The sequence below is a fragment of the Octodon degus genome, unplaced genomic scaffold (assembly GCF_000260255.1).
Source record: "Octodon degus isolate 3935 unplaced genomic scaffold, OctDeg1.0 scaffold00169, whole genome shotgun sequence".
Taxonomy (NCBI): domain Eukaryota; kingdom Metazoa; phylum Chordata; class Mammalia; order Rodentia; family Octodontidae; genus Octodon; species Octodon degus.
Window position 1 is genome coordinate 1068448 of NW_004524745.1, and position 690 is coordinate 1069137.

General features: G+C 75.1%; 1 protein-coding gene across 1 annotated transcript in view; it reads right to left on the minus strand.

Moving 5' to 3' along the window:
- Positions 1-482, minus strand: part of Cxxc5 (CXXC finger protein 5) — a 35959-nt gene extending 35477 nt beyond the window's left edge. The window contains exon 1 of the mRNA XM_023703326.1: positions 329-482. The gene's annotated coding sequence lies outside the window, so the exon portion shown is untranslated. The remainder of the gene's footprint in view (positions 1-328) is intronic.
- Positions 483-690: the final 208 nt, after the last annotated feature.

Sequence of the window (690 nt, forward strand, 5' to 3'; positions counted from 1 at the left end):
TGCGCTCCGCTCTGGGCACCGCCGCCGCCGCCGCCGCGGTGCGCTCCGCTCCAGCCGCGCGCTGTGCCGGGTCCGGGGCCGGAGTCACGGCTGGCCCGAGGCGGGGAGGGGGGGGAGCCTGCAGCACCTGCCCCTCCTCCCCCTCCCCGCGGCCCAAATTAAAAAACAACAAAAAGCAACTAATCACCCCCGAGCGGAGCGCGGCGCAGCGGGCGGAGGGCTCAGCGTGCGGCGCCCGGACTCAGCAGGCGGCGCGCATGGCTGGGCGCGGGCTGGGCAGGGCTGGGACGCGGGGCCCGGCTGTGCGTGTGGTGGGGGGAGGCTCTACCGCTCTCCTTCCTCAGCTCGGACGCCTGCTCTCGCCGCCACTGCCACCTCTGTTACTGCCGCCTCTACATCCCCGCTCAGGGTACGCCGCCTCTGCCGCCGCCGCCGCCGCCGCGCGCCCGCCCGGCCAGGAGCTCTGAACGCTGCCCGGGGGCTGCCGGCAAAACCCGGACCGGACTCACCGCTCCCTCCTCCCCCCTCCACCTCCGCTCTCCTCCCTCCTCCCTCCGCCTCCCTCCCAGCGCAGCTCTGGCCACTTGGACGCCGCTGGCGCTGAGGCTGGAGCCACAGCCCAGCCGCTGCGCCTCCAGCTCCCCGCGTCGTGGTGAGGTCGGTCCAGGCTCAGCTCCCCTGCACGCCCTG